Here is a 15,837-nt window from a genome sequence, read left to right on the forward strand (position 1 = left end):
GATCTCTGTATTCTGAGGTATCAATTGAGAAATCCACTTCATCTGATGAGATGTCCTTTAGAGGTGATTAGACACTTTTCTCTTGCTGCTTTTAGCATTTTTTTCCTTCATGTTGACTTTGGATTGTCTAATAACTATATGTCTTGGTGAAATCCATCTTGCAATGTATCTTCCTGGAGTTCTCTGAGCTTCTTGTATCTGGATATTTAAATATTTAGCAAGACTAAGGTAGTTTTCCTCAATCATTCCCTCAAATAGATAGTCCAACCTTTTTACTCTTCTTCTCCCTCAGGAATACCTATGACTCATAAGATTGGACCCTTTACATAATCACATATTTTTTGAATGCAGTGTTTATATTTTAATATTATTCTTTATTTTTGTCTGACTGGTTTAATTCAAAATATCTGCCTTCAAGCTCTGAAATTCTTTCTTCTGCTTGGTCTAGTCTGTTGTTAAGGCTTTCAACTATATTTTGTAATTCCTTCAATAATTTTTTCCTCTAAAAGTTATGTTTGTTTATTTTTTAAAAAGCTGTCTTTTCAGTGGATTTTAAATTCATATCCTGAGTCATTCTTTTTCTGATTTATTTGTGTTAGTTTTAACTTTCTCTTGGATCTCACTGAGTTTCTTTAAAATCACTATTTTGAATTCTTTATCTGGTATTTCAAAAATTTAATTTTGGTTAGGATCCATTGCTGAAGAGTTAGAGTGATTGAGGGCTTGTAACACTGGTTGGTTGGTTGGTTGGTTGGTTGGTTGGTTGTTTTCATAGTTCCAGAATTGTTTATCTGTTTCTTCTCATCTGGGGAAACTGTCTCTTCTTATTTTTAATTTTTTTCTTAATGAGTCACATCCTTGAGGATGTGATTATAATGTGTGTTGTGCAGGGTTCTTTGGCTTTGGTTCTGGGTCCTTTAAATGGCAAAGATTCAGTATAAGTTCATTGGTTACAGATAGCCTTGTGTGGTGGCTTTCTCAAATCCTGGTTGTAGTAGTGACGTCCTGAGAGTGTGAGCAGACTTGCTGCCACAAATGGGGCTGTGATGTCAGAGGTCTCGGCAAGTTTATGTTATTCCGCAAGTCTGAAGATTTTCTATTAGGTTGTGCAGTTCCACCTCCAGACAAATAGGTGGTGTTTACAGATAGGAGCCAACAGTGGCTGAAAGAGATGGGTATATGAATGATCATTGTTAATCATGAGAAACTCAGTTTCCTCAGGCAATGGGCTGGTCTGTGCTATGTCCTGTGGCTTTGTCTCTATGCTCAGCCCCAGAGTGGGGGACAAAGCTGCCTGGAGCTGGACCAGGCAGGTCCACCTACAGTTATCTCAAAGGCAGGTGCAAGCACCAGCTCCAATGAGGAGTCCGGGGGCAGCCATTCAGCACCCAGAATTGTGCCTGGGCATGGAGTGGAGAAACCTCCACTCCTCCAAGTTCTCTGCATCGGAAGAAAGGGGTGACCTGGACTCCTAACCTAGAAGTGTAGTTGCTTCAAATGCCTGGAGCTATATCTAAGTGTGGATTGGAAAGAGCACTGCTTCACCAACTCCTCTGCATGGGAGGGGTGGGGCAGCTTAAGCTCCAAAACCAGGGGAGCGAATATGCCATATGCCTGGAAAAACTCCGCCCAGGCAAGGAGTGGAGAAACTACTGCTGCAACAAGGTCTTTGCATGGGAAGGGAGGGGCAACTCAAGCTCCTCATTCAGGTTAGCAGGTGTACCAAAAGCCAGGAGATATGCCCAGGCTTGTAGCATGAAAACTGCCACTGTATCAAGTTCTCTACACAGCAAAGGAGAGGCCTAAACTTCTAATCTAGAAGAATAGGTGCTCCAAGTGCCTCAAAATTTGTCAGAGTGTGGAGCAGAGACAGTGCTGCTGCACCAAGTTCTCGGCATGGGAAGGGAGGGGCAGCTCAGGGGGACTCTGCCCCTCTCATGTACTGGGGCTCCTACTTTTCTCAGCCGAATGCCTCCATGCATGCTGATTACCCACCTTCTCTTGTCTAAAATCTGAAGTGTCCTTTGCTTTTCAGTGAATTCCCATATACCTTCTATATACTCTCACAGTGTTAGTCTCTATGCATTATCTTGCAATTTTCAAGTGGATGAGATGCTCTAAAAGCCTCCAATCCGACATTGTAGAAGAAAAAAACCCTAAAATGTAAATTTAAATAACCTAGAAATTCTTCTTATGCTGCTATGTCTTATTTAAAATTGTAATTTTAAGCTGATCCATCCAGCTTTATGCAGATCACATTCAAATGTATAACCTTAGCTCTTATCTTTTCTTTTTTTTTCTAAAGTAGTTTTCTCTGGATGACATATTATAGTAAAAAACAATATTTACCATTTAGCTTCTCTGTAATATTTCAGAAAAAGAAAGCTTTTATTTTTTTTTACTTTTCCTCTTATTTGCTATAAAATTACTACTCTCAGTGCTCTAAACTCAAAGCCATGATTTTATCTTTTTTCATTTATTCTTTATTCTCAGTCTAACTAATCCTATTACTTCTTAGATCTATGTCCAATAGAAGAATCTAGGAATTTATCATTTGACACCTGGGTAACAGAGAAGCTGACCTAAAGTACTTCTTTTGCTCTCTATTTTATTATAATTTTAGCTTTCAGCAAAATATTCTCAAAATATAGCTTTAAAAATAACTAGATAGTAAAGTATTAAATTACTTTGGAAGCTTTTTGTAAGAGATATTATGTTCACACAAAAAGTGGAGTTTTCCAAAATAAACCAAGCAAAGATGAATTGCTTATATTCTGTAATCAAATTAATCCCAAATAACAAAATAAAATATAATTTTATAATGAAACACAACTCTAAGAATCTATTAGAAATTATAATACTTCTAATAATATTAGAAGATATAAGTAACGAATTACTATAAGGCATTCTATTGTTAGCAATATTAAAATATTTACTATGATATATTACGTACTAGCCTCTAAGTTCCTAAATGCCAGCAGTTACTCAAATATTAAAAATCAAAATGTGTAGGAAAAAAATACACAATGGCACAGTGATTGTGACTGTGGACTCCAGAGTAGACAACCTGGGCTATCGATTCCTGTTCATAGTTTCTAGTCCAAGTTGTTCAAACCTGCTTTAGTTTTTGATGGTTATCTGTTCAACAGAATCAAATTTCTGTAGTCTGTTTAAAAGATTTCTGATTTCTAATTTAGCAAGACTTTCCAAAATGTTTTTTTTTAGAATAGTCGTTGAATTATTCAACCTGTAGAAGCAGCAGAACAAGTTCATATGGTTTTATGAATACTAAGAACCCAAGTATGTGACCTATACTTTGCAGTGTTTGACATGTGATAAATTTTCAAATGTAAGTAATTAACCATTTTTTGCTTAGCTATGCCTTAAACAAGTGGGCCCTAATCCGACTCAACAAAAAAATCTAAGTAGTTCTAAAGTCCATGTTCTTTGATATTAGAAGGCATAGGCTTTTAAAAAATTCTGAGTGTTGTAACAAGGTCTTAAATAAATCAGATATTATAGAAAGTATAGAGCTAGGTCATCAAATGGTGTACAAAATGTATAATCTACATCAATAGTCTGTTACAACTTTTATTAATGTAATTGTATATCTCATTTTCATTTTGATAAGAACTAGGGTTTAATATACTTGCTCATAAAATCTCTCGTATACCATATTTTTTAAATTATGAAATTACAATTTTCTAAATGCTTCCAAACCTGAATCTTAGGAGAAAAGTTAAATATGTGGCATTAGGCCAGGCATGGTGGCTCACGCCTGTCATCAGCACTTTGGGAGGCCAAGGAGGGTGGATCACCTGAGGTCAGGAGTTTGAGACCAGCCTGGCCAACATGGTGAAACCCCGTTTCTACTAAAAATACAAAAATTAGCTGGGCATTGTGGTGCACCCCTGTAATCCCAGCTACTCGGGAGGCTGGGGCAAGGGAATTGCTTGAACCTGGGAGGTGGAGGTTGCAGTGAGCCGAGATCATGCCACTGCACTCCAGCCTGGGCAACAGAAACTGTCTCACAAAAAAATAAAAAATTAAAAAATGTTAAGCAGTATGTGACATTATACATGCTATCATTCTTTTGCTCTTTTAGACTTTGATCTCCTCTTCCCAAGCCCACTTGGTTAATTACAATATATAGAAGCTTCAGATTCCACTGAGTTTTCTCAATCACTGTCTTCTCTAGCTCCATAGCATCCACAGATACCCTTCCTTCTGGAACACAGTGATAAATGAGTTATTTTGAAAAAGCAAATTGCACTTTCTTTAGGTTAAATGTTTGGAATGTAGATGACATTGAGCTATAAATGCCAATTAATGCTAATGCCTTAGATTCTCATAGGAGTGCAAACCCTGTTGTGAACTGTGCATGCAAGAGATGTAGGTTGCAGCTCCTTAGGAGAATCTAATGCCCAATCTGAGGTGTAATTAAACCATTCCTCCTTACCGTGTGGAAATATTGTATTCCATGAAACTGGTCGCTGGTGCCAAAGTTTTGGGGAGCGCTGCTCTATAACTTTCCTACTTGGAGTAGCTGGAATGCCAGCATCTTTGAAATGTGTTGATGTGTGTTTATTATTATGTTTATTGTATTTCCTGGTGAATCCCATGTCTTTAAATATGTAGCACAAGAACAAAAGTTACCCTGAATAATGTTCTTGGCTTTGTAGGTATCACACAATGCAATTTCACTGCTAATCCAATAGTTAGTGTATAGAAATCTATGTTCTCCACACTCTTAGCAGTACTGTATTCTTGATGACATTTATTTGGGACTACCTTAGTTGGTATGAATGACAGATATTGGAAATAAATATGTGAAAAACATCAAAGAGAAATAACCAACAACTGACAAAGTTGCCTAAAGCAGGCATAAAAACAGAATTTTAATTTAAGTGAGAAATCCAATTATCCCACTCCCAATCATGTATTCCTTTTTTGAGAGACTTTGTAAAAGATAAAGAAGATCATTCTAATTCTGTGCACAAATCCTAAAGCAGAACCAGAATTTTCAATGCAAATCCCTGAATGTGCTATGTCTTTCCCCTAGGTACACTAATGGCTCAAACAGATCAGAGAGAGAAATGAAGGAGCTATTAAGTGATTCTAGGGCTGGGCATGGTGGCTCATGCCTATAATCACAGCACTTTGGGAGGCTGAGGAGGGCAGATCTTGAAGTCAGGAGTTCAAGACCAGCCTGGCCAACATGGTGAAACCTGGTCTCTACTAAAATACAAAACTTAGCTGGGCATGGTGGTGCGTGCCTGTAATTCCAGCTACTCTGGAGGCTGAGGCAGGAGAATTGCTTGAACCAGGACCCGGGAGGCGGAGGTTGCAGTGAGTGGAGATCGCTCCACTGCATTCCAGCCTGGGCTACAGAGTGAGACTCCGTCTCACAAACAAAAAAGATTCTGGGATTACAGAACTACAAGGTCAAAAATGACGCCAACATAAGGGTTACCAGAAAGAAAAATGCAGAGAAGAGAAAGGATTTCAAGTAAGCATTGGACTAATGGAATGACTATGGGAAAGCCCTTCTCTGGAAATTAACGGTAGTTAAAAATTACTCTAGACCTAGATTATGTAACCCACTGATCCTTACCAAAAATTATAAAGTAGTTTTACTTGCTTTTCATCATCCAGTTATAAGTTTACACTCACAAAAACTAACCTAGAAGTATGTTACTCTAACCGTTGTTCTACCCAGAGAATGGTTGGTTGTAGTGGTAGGAAATTTGTATTCCCCAAGCTGTTGCTTTGAGGAAGACAGCTCCAGGAAGGAAAGCTCTTAGCAGCCAGAAATCTTCTGAGTACTATTCTGTTTCCAATACCATAGACCATAGCAGAATTAATCAGCCATAGCAATTTGCAATGATTAAGTTTTCCAAATTCTTATAGTCATAAAATTGCATGTATATTTATGACTATGCCAAAGGGCACTGGACAACCCACAGGAGGATTTTGAGTATCAGGATTATTAGTGATGGATGAACTGACAAAGTTGCTTTATCCTTCACAAAAGCACATCAGCCTATATACAGTCTGCATGGAAATTGCTAAAAATAGACCTTATGGTGGAGCCGATTCAAAATGCTTAAGAGGTATCAACATGAAACATGATGGATGCTAGACATCCAGTGATTCCTAAATTCTTTATTCATGTTCTCCTATGACTTGTTTTGGTTTAAAAACCACATAAATATATTACTCTAGTGTTATATTGTAAATGTTTAAAAATCTTACCTTAGTCTGTTTATGATGCTGTAACCGACTACCACAGATGTGTTATTTTTTTTAATGAACATAAATGTATTGGCTCATGGTTCTGGAGGCTAGGAAGTCCAATATCAAGGGGCTAGCATCTGGCAAGGGTCTTCTTGCTACATTATCTCATGGCGAAGGGCAAAGAGAAGGCAAAGTAGGGGTGACAAACTCTTCTTTTCATCAGGAACTCATTCTTGAGATGATGAACCTTGACAATAGTATTAATTAATCCACTTATGAGGATGGAACCCTTATGGCCTAAACATCGCTTAATAGTCCCACCTCTTAATATTGTTACAAGGGCAATTAAATTTCAACACGAGTTTTGGTTGAAACTCATGTTGAAATTTAATTGCTCTTGTAACAATATTCAACTTTTATTTCTCACACTTCTAAATTTTTATTTGGGGTATTGCTAGTCAAACCACAATAATACTTCAAATAAAAATTTTAAAGTATGAGAAATAAAAGTCTCAATGTTTTCTTCTTATATCCCAGCAGTGCATGTTCTGCATTCCCTAAGGTACACTCTATCCTTTGGAGGCTACTACTCAAGGACTTCCTAAGGATATGTGTGATGCTTGCAATGAAATGGAATGAGATCAAATGTATGATATATATCCCTCTACTTTATTCAAGGGAATCAGATTTGATTCTTCTCTCCACTTAGAGCTGCTTTCAAATTTTCTTCCAGATAAACAAAACAAAACAAAAGCTATAATGCTTGCCAATGGAGAACCTTTATAAAATTTCAAAAACCATATGAAATTTTCCCCTTCTGGATTTTTGGACATAGGGGTACCATTTTTCTGGATTACAGTGGCAAATAAGTTTTAAAATATTATTGCCTAAGTAACTGCTTATTTTTATACATAGTGGTACCATTTTTCTGGATTACAGTGGCGAACAAGTTTTAAAATATTGTCGCTTAAGTAACTGTTTAGTGAGTAAAGTATATTTTTGGAAGGTTATGAAAATATTTTGAAACCTTGATAGAGGTGATTTTTATACATTATTGTGAAATACTAAGTAAGTGCCACTGAATTTTACAATTCAGAATGGCTAAATTTTGTTATATAAATTTCACTTTAATAAATAGTTAAATATTCATTAACAACATAAACTGCATTTTTTATTTTGCACATTTGAAGTCACTATTCACCTACTAAGCCCATAAATGACTGCCGTTTCGTATATTGATATTTATGTACTGACTTTTAAAATCTTGGTTTTCTTAACATCTTATTAATAACGTGTACTTTTATTATACATATCTCAGAGCAGTCATTGTGATGCTTAGAGAGTTTTTTCAGAATTTTTTAGGAAAACCAAATTGAAGTATTTTTAGAAACGTTTCAAAGAAAAAAAATGAAACAGTTTTCTTTTTGAAATTGTGTGAAAATGTTATCAAATATGATGAACGCACTCTGTCTTCCCATTAGGACAAAGAAGGGCCGTAGGGTGCATGACACTCTATTTCCCCTCATGCTGCTTATGAGAGTTTTAGAGAAGTAAGAAAATATACATATAAATTTTTTCATAACTGTTCCAGAGTTTTTAATAACAAACATCTATTTCAAATAATGTGGCAATACTGAGAAGAAAAATCTTTCTGGTATATCTGGTAATAATGTTTAAGGGCTTTTAGTGTGCAATTTTTGTCAAATATTATTTTTTAGCAATTCACATAATTCAAGTGATTCTCTACTTTTTAACCACATCCATCATTTCCCAAAGTTTTCTACTGCCTCCTTTATTATTTCTTGTGTATGTGTGAAGAACATTTAACATACATTCTACTCTCTCCATCAGTTTTAAGTACAGTCAAACCTCATCATATTACACTTCAAGATAGTGAAGTATTTAGCAACCCTGTGTTGACCAATTTTATTGACACCATTTTTGCTACAGTAGGTGCTCATTTTGTGTTTCTGTGTCAGTTTTTGGTAATTTTCACTATATTTTAATTTTTTTATTGTCATTAAATCTGTTACAGTGATCTATGATTAGTGATATTTGATGCTACTATTGTAATTGTTTTGAGTGGGCCATAAACCACACCCATATAAGATGGCAAACTATCAGTAAATGAGTGTGTTCTGACTACTCCAGAAACTCGCTCTTCTCTAGCTCTCTCCTCTCCTCAAATCTATTTGGTGAGACATAAAAATATTAAAATTGGCCGGGCACGGTGGCTCACACTTGTAATCCCAGCACTTTGGGAGGCCAAGGCGGGCGGATCACGAGGTCAGGGGATCGAGACCACGGTGAAACCCCGTCTCTACTAAAAATACAAAAAAATTAGCCGGGCGTGGTGGCGGGCGCCTGTAGTCCCAGCTGCTCGGAGAGGCTGAGGCAGGAGAATGGCGTGAACCCGGGAGGCGGAGCTTGCCGTGAGCCGAGATTGCGCCACTGCACTCCAGCCTGGGCGACAGAGCGAGACTCCGTTTCAAAAAAAAAAAAAAATTAAAATCAAGCCAGTTAATAACCCTATATTGATATCTAAATTTTTAGGTGAAAGAAAGAGTTACATGTCTCTCACTTTAACTCAAAAGCTAGAAATGACTAAGCCTAGTGAAGAAGGCACGTGGAAAGTCAAGACAGGCTGACATCTGGGCCTCTTGCATCAAATAGCCAGGTTTTGAATGCAAAGAAAAAAAAAAATTGAAGAAAATTAAAAGTGGTACTCCAGTGAACATGTAAATAGTAAGAAGCAGAAACAGCCTTATTGCTCCTAGGAAGAAAGTTTTAGTGATCTGGATAGAAGATCAAACCAGGTACGTCATTCTCTTTTGCCAAAACTCTAATCCAAAGCAAGACCCTGACTCTCTCTCTTCAATTCTGTGACGGGTGAAAGAGGTGAGGAAGCTGCAGAAGAAAAATCTGAAGCCAGCAGTGGTTGCTTCATGATGTTTAATTTTTTAAAAAAGCCATTTCCATAACATAAAAGTACAAGGTGAAGGAGCAAGTGCTGATGTAGAAGTTGCAGCAAGTTATCTAGAAGATCTAGCTAACATAATTGATTAACCAAATAACAGATTTGCAATGTAGATAAAATAGCCTTTTTCTTAGAAGATCCCATCTAGGACATTCATAGATAGAGAGAATTCAGTGCCTGGCTTCAAAGTTTCAAAGGACAAGTTGCCTCTTGTTACGGGCTGACGCAGCTAGTGACTTTTAGTTGACGCCAGTGCTAATTTACCATTCCAAAAATCGTAAAGCCCTGAAGAATTATGCTAAATCTACTTTGCTTGTGCTCTATGAATGGAACAAAGCGTGGATGACAGCACATTTGTTTACAGGTTGCTTACTGAATATGTTAAGTCTGTTTTTCAGAATTACTGAGCAGAAAAAAACAAATTAAAAATATTACTGACAAGGTGCCTGGTCACCCAAGAGCTCTGATGGAGATATACAAGAAGATTAATGTTCTCATACCTGCTAACTTAACTTGCCTTCTGCAGCCCAAGGATCAAGGAGTAATTTTGACTTTCAAGTATTATTATTTAAGAAATACATTTCATAAGGCTGCATCTGTCATAGACAGTGATTTCTCTGATAGATCTAGATAAAGTCAATCAAAAACCTTCTGAAAAGGATTCACCATTCCAGATGTCATTAAGAACATTCATGGCCGGGCGCGGTGGTTCACGCCTGTAATCCCAGCACTTTGGGAGACCGAGACGGGCTGATCACGAGGTCAGGAGATCGAGACCATCCTGGCTAACACGGTGAAACCCCGTCTCTACTAAAAATACAAAAAATTAGCCGGGCGTGGTGGCGGGCGCCTGTAGTCCCAGCTACTCGGAGAGGCTGAGGCAGGAGAATGGCGTGAACCGGGGAGGCGGAGCCTGCAGTGAGCAGAGATCGCGCCACTGCACTCCAGCCTGGGCAACAGAGCGAGACTCCATCTCAAAAAGAAAAAAGAAAAGTCAGAAAACTTAACCTATACTGTACCATAAAGTAAGTCATTTAGACTGGACACTTCAGTCTTATAATATAGTGTATATTATGTCTTAATCACCTCATTAACATATTTAGGTTTATATAAGCATACCTCTGTGCAACATACATTAGAAAGAACTAATAGAAAAATAATAGAATAATAAATACAGAATTCCTATTGTTCTGAAATCATAGTTAATGAGAATGCCACTATGTACCAATACTCAAAAGATATATTAAAATTAAGAAAAATCGTAGTGGTCTTGATTTTGTTCTTTATTTCTGAGAGGGCACAGTAATACTCCTTCCTGTCAGTGTGTACATTTTCTCCAATCTCTACTCTTCCCCATGTGGACACTTAAGAGAAAATGGAGCAGAGTGGCCTCAATTTTTACACAAAATTGTAAATGGATAACAGAAATACTTAGAAATAGTCATAAACAACTTACAACAGATTGTCTACACAAACCCCAACATTTTTTATAAGAAGATTGATTTAACTTATTCTGATTTCTATGCTCTTATAGCAATATTTTCAGTGGAAAAAAATCACATCAAAACACAGGCAAACTAAAAATTGTGCCTATCGCATATGCCAGATATCTAGTTTTTGTCTCTAAACACAAATTGCGAAGGAATACTTCAAAGCTTCAAGCAAAACTTAAAAAAAATAAAAACATGCTAGAAATATTTTTTTCTGTAGATAACTTACATGGATAATAAAAGGAATGTTTCTTGGAAGTAAAGTTTACAAAGTGCTTATTCACTTTAGTCCTCAACAGAGTTTTTCTGAATTATATTATTTATTGAAAATAGAATTTCTCCATATGGCCAGCAGTAAATCTATTTTTTTGTTTGTTTCTACTTGTTTTTTTTTTCCCCCTTAAAATATGTGCAATATGGGCAGAAGATTAGTGATTGGGTAAGCACCACAATATAATATTGTTACTAGGACTTGTCATCTAAGGGTTTCGTTTGTTTTGTTTTAAACGTAACTGAAGGCATCATATTTTGTGGTATTTAAAAATACTTCTTCATTTCTTTAAAAAATAAATTAATATAGCTTGTTCCCACCGCCACGGGGCTACTCATCTACAGTTCAGGACATTTAGCCTATGAGGAGGATATGAGTGAGACTAAGTCAGGAGCCACCGTGAAGCAAGAAGGCCACGGTGATTGTTGCCATAAGAATGCTGGCTGCCATCTTTCTGGCTTTGTTTGCAGTCTTGGTGGTGTTTTGAGGGCAGTGCTACTGCTGGCCAGGAGACCTGCTGCAGCGCTATGATTCCAAGCCCATTATGAGTCTCTTGGGTGCCATGGAGACCCAGTCTGAGTTCTCTGAGTTAGAACTAGATGATGTCGTCATCACCAGCTCTGGCATAGAGCCCATTCTGGAGAATGAAGACTGGATCTAGGATGCCTTGGGTCTCAAGTCCCACTGCATTGTCATCTTGAAGATTTGTCACACTTTGAGAGAAAAACTTATTGCCATGACAGCGGGCTCAGAGGCTGAGAAGAAGACTTCAGCCACTGTCAGCAACATCATTGTGGTGGCCAAGTGGATTATCCCCAGAGTAGATGATGTTGTGACATCAGTGTACCATCTGTTGGGCACCAAGCTCCTGGGTGAGAGTACGACTGCCCTGCTCCTATCTGTCAGTCATCAGGTGCTGGTAACCAGAAACGCCTGCCATCTGAACAGGGGCCCCAAAGCACTTGGAGGTGCTTCGAGAAGCAGCCTTGCCTTCTGAACCAGGTAAAGGCCTCCTAGGCCCTAAAGCCTTCTTGCAGGAGCAGTTGGGAATTTATTGCCTGTAGGCCAGCAGCTAGTCATGAAAGCTAGCAAGAATGGCCTAGATGAGCCTTTCACTTTTTCCTGTAGAGTTAGTTGTTCTCCAGGGCTCAGGAATGTGTGCATAGCAAAGCAGGAGAGTCCTATCTGGTGATGCCATTGTTGCAATTACAAATTGTGGCTGGTGAGAGGCAGTCTAATACCACAGTTAAGGGATATGCCATTCATCATTTGCACAACACAGCACTGAAACTGAAAGATGGTCAGCTTTATTTAGCTTACCTAGTGTTTGCAAGAAAATTGTGCTACCATATAAGAAATCTAGAGGTTTCACTTTAAACATCAGAATTTCTGGCTTCTCCTGAACGATCAGGTTTGGCAGTTGTGATTTGTGTTTTCAAATGAGAACAATCAGTTGGAGTTAAGTAGGGATTGCCTCTCTTGGCAAGACTGTACTCTCATCTTGCGTGTTTCATTTATTTGTATTATCTGCCTGATCCCTGAGGCATCTGAGCCTCTCCTCTTATTTAGAGGTTTGGGTGTGAAGCTGAGCACTATAAAGTTTATTATTTCCTTTTATCCTTATGCCTACAATTTTACTATACACCACTAGGTATACAGTAAATTTATACTTAGGATTCCCTCAAAAAATAAAAATTCAAAAATAAAAATAAATTAGTATAATTCATATGAATTTTGTTTTTTATCTCTATCCTTTACTTTTTTTTTTAAATTTCTGCCATATCTAACATGCTTATAAACAGACTATAGGTCAAACATTTGCAAAGGTGTATATGGAATGCAATTAATGAGCTAACAGGAACTTGGCAGTAGAAACACTAGGTGTTAAAACATTTACAGTTTTCTCTGTAATCCAGTCCAGGTGTTAATCACATCTTTTTTTTTTTTTTTTAATACTTTAAGTTCTGGGATACATGTGCAGAACGTGCAGGTTTGTTACATAGGTATACACGTGCCACGGTGGTTTGCTGCACCCAGCAACCCGTCACCAACATTGGGTATTTCTCCCCTAATGCTATCCTTCCCCTTGCCCCTCAACCCCAACAGGCCCCAGTGTGTGATGTTCCTCTCCCTGTGTCCGTGTGTTCTCATTGTTCAACTCCCACTTATAAGTGAGAACATGCAGTGTTTGGTTTCCTGTTCCTGTGTTAGTTTGCTGAGATTGATGGTTTCCAGCTTCATACATGCCCCTACAAAGGACATGAGCTCATCCTTTTTTATGGCTGCATAGTAATCCATGGTGTATATGTGCCACATTTTCTTTATCCAGTCTAACATTGATGGGCATTTGGTTTGGTTCCAAATATTTGCTATTGTGAACAGTGCTGCAATAAACATACGTGTGCATTGTCTTTTTAGTAGAATGATTTATAATCCTTTGAGTATATGCCCAGTAATGGGATTGCTGGATCAAACGGTATTCCTGGTCCTAGATCCTTCAGGAATCGCCACACTGTCTTCTACAATGTTTAAACTAATTTACATTCCCACCAACAGTGTAAAAGCATTCCTATTTCCCACATCCTCTCCAGCATCTGTTGTTTCCTGACGTTTTAATGATCACCATTCTAACTGGTGTGACATGGTATCTCACTGTGGTTTTGATTTGCATTTCTCTAATAACCAGTGAAGATGAACTTTTTTTCATATGTTTATTGCCTGCATAAATTTCTTCTTTTGAGAAGGGTTTGTTCCTATCTTTCGCCCACTTTTTGATAGCATTGTTTTTATTTTTCTTGTAAATTTGTTTAAGTTCCTTGTAGATTCTGGATATTAGCCCTTTGTCGATGGATTGCAAAAATTTTTTCCCATTCTGTAGGCTGCCTGTTCACTGTAATGATAGTTTTTTTGTTTTATGTTTGTTTTCGTTTTTGTTTTTTGCTGCGCAGAAGCTCTTTAGTTTAATTAGATCCCATATGTCAATTTGGGCTTTTGTTGCAATTGCTTTTGATGTTTTAGTCATGTAGTCTTTGCCCATGCCTATGTCCTGGATGGTATTACCTAGGATTTCTTCTAGGGTTTTTGTGGTTTTATGTATTACGTTTAAGTCTTTAATCTATCGTGAGTTAATTTTTGTATAAGGTATAAGGAAGGGGTCCAGTTTCAGTATGCTTTGTTTTTAAAGAGAAAGTAAATAGTTATCTTGTTCATGTAAAAGATGAGGTTATTTGATAAAATCTATGATTTTCTTTTCTCCAAGATGAAATTGTAGTTGCCCTATGTTAAAAACAGGAAAGCAGAGAAGTAAATGGACCCTAGACATTGAATTGCCTGCCCCAAATGAATCCTTGAATTTACGTTAAGATCACATTTTGGAATTAATCTTAACAAGACTAAGAGTTTGTAATATTACTAATATAAATAACATCAAATTTTCAGACAGTTTGCTCTTGTCACTATCATCTTTGTTATTGATACAGGCCGGGCATGGTGGCTCATGGCTGTAATCTCAACACTTTGGGAGGCTGAGGCAGGCTGATCACTAGGTCAAGAGATGGAGACCATGCTGGCCAACATGGAGAGACCCCGTCTCTACTAAAAATATAAAAATTAGCTGGGCATGGTGGCGCTTGCCTGTAGTCCTAGCTACTCGGAGGCTGAGGCAGGAGAATTGCTTGAACCCGGGAGGCTGAGTTTGCAGTGAGCCAAGATCACGCCACTGCACTCCAGCCTGGTGAGAGAGCGGGACACCCGTCTCAAAAAAAAATAAGTAAAAGTAAAAGTTGTTTGTGTTCTTCTCCAAGTTATTCAATCTCCTTATCCCATGTTGGCAAATATAGGTTATCTAGCACAAGTGCCTTTGTTTGCTATCTATCTTGTCATTTCAACAGATCTAGGTGGTCACAGCTTCCTTATGTCTTTAGAACTTGTCTGTAACATTGCTCTTTTTTCCTTCTGTCTCAGAGTAAGCTTGTTTCCTCTCTTTCACCTTGTGCAGTGTCATTCACAACTCAGCTGAGCCAAAGCTTTGTTTGAAATCAGTTACTAAGTCCCTCCCTTGCATTTTAGGGCTCTTGCTTCATTGATATTTCTCTTCTAATTGTAAATACATTTAGATCATTTATTCCTTTAAAGAAAAAAAGAAACAAAAATTTAAAAAGGCTTCCGTTTTCTAATACCCCTTCAAGTTTCACTCTTATTTTTTCCTTTCTCCAATAACATTCCTAAGATTTTTTTATATTTGCCATTTTCCTTTTACATTTTCTCACTGGATGCTTTACTTTTCAAAATCTTCCGTTATTAATGTCCTTACATGCATAACAAAACTAAACTTTCACCTGTACAACAATTTTACCAGTTAAACCAATAGTTTCACAATTAAGTAACTTTTAAAATTCTTTCTTCTCCCTGTGTATTGATGAAATGCTTTTATTCTTTGGTGTATCAGTTGTTTGTATCCATAATAACATTGTGTAAAAAAAAATCAAAACTCATTGGCATGTATTAGGTTGGTGCAAAAGTTATTGCGGTTTTAGTCATTACTTTTAATGACAAAAAACATGATTACTTTTACACCAGACTACTTACCAACCTGCTTGCCAATAACCATCCATTTCTTACTCATCTATGGGTTGACATTAATTCAGCTAATTTAGATTCGGCGCAGTTAGGCTTGCTTTCTAGCTGTGAAGTACGTTCACTCGTTTCTCATCCTTCTTAAACCTGAAGATAGCTGAGACATATCCTTTTTGTGAAAAAAGATCAAAGTGCAGGAGACCAAGCCAAATCACACAAGCACATTTCAAATTCTACTCACATAATTTCCACTTTCATCCCATTAGAAAAAGCAAGTCACATAACCA

The 15,837-nt window shown here is 37.4% G+C and overlaps 1 protein-coding gene and 1 pseudogene across 2 annotated transcripts in view; both read left to right on the forward strand.

The window, feature by feature from the left end:
- EYS (eyes shut homolog) overlaps positions 1 to 15,837 on the forward strand; it is a 2,056,951-nt gene that overhangs the window by 980,618 nt on the left and 1,060,496 nt on the right. The gene's annotated exons all lie outside the window — the stretch shown is intronic.
- On the forward strand, positions 11,121 to 14,549 carry LOC116474371 (transmembrane protein 98-like; annotated as a pseudogene).

Source organism: Hylobates moloch, unplaced genomic scaffold (genome assembly GCF_009828535.3).
Source record: "Hylobates moloch isolate HMO894 unplaced genomic scaffold, HMol_V3 SCAFFOLD_2, whole genome shotgun sequence".
In the NCBI taxonomy this organism is placed as follows: domain Eukaryota; kingdom Metazoa; phylum Chordata; class Mammalia; order Primates; family Hylobatidae; genus Hylobates; species Hylobates moloch.